General features: G+C 28.8%; 1 protein-coding gene across 1 annotated transcript in view; it reads left to right on the top strand.

The window, feature by feature from the left end:
• Positions 1–585, top strand: part of LOC102670763 (protein PXR1-like) — a 2,104-nt gene that overhangs the window by 1,050 nt on the left and 469 nt on the right. The gene's annotated exons all lie outside the window — the stretch shown is intronic.

Raw genomic sequence — 585 nt, 5'->3', positions numbered from 1 at the left:
AAAGGAGGAGCCGATAAAGGAAGAGGAGGAGACGGAGGAAGAGGCGATGGAAGAGGAGACGGAGGAAGAGACGGAGGAACCGGAGGAGGAGGAGGAAGAGGAGGAGGAAGAGGGATAAGAAACGAAAATAAGAAATCTAAATGATATAGAAAATGAAAATCATTCGAATCATTCGTACGTAATCATTTGATATGAAAAGAAGAAATTACAAGTATGTATGATAAAAAGAAAAAAAGAAGAAAAAAAAAAAAGAAAGAAATAAAAAAAAGATAAAGAAGAAAAGCATTTAATGGTATACAAAAATTTTTGCATATATTTCTTTTTACATATATTTGTTTTACAATGCAATGATGCGTGATATCAAATTGTAAATACAACAAAAAAATATGTTTATCATAGAATTCTTAAAAATATTGACGTTACTATTCTTGCATATCTTCTTCTTCTGATATACATATATACGAATGTTACGTAACTTTATAACAACACGATATGTATAGATAGAAAAATAAAGTTTACAATAAATAAGGAAANATTGGTTTGTAATTATAATTATTATCGTACGATTATACGTTGTTGCAATAT

The sequence above is a fragment of the Apis dorsata genome, unplaced genomic scaffold (assembly GCF_000469605.1).
Source record: "Apis dorsata unplaced genomic scaffold, Apis dorsata 1.3 scaffold_347, whole genome shotgun sequence".
Lineage (NCBI taxonomy): Eukaryota > Metazoa > Arthropoda > Insecta > Hymenoptera > Apidae > Apis > Apis dorsata.
The sequence above is the reverse complement of the archived record's forward strand: the minus strand, read 5'-3'. Positions and strand labels throughout refer to the sequence as shown.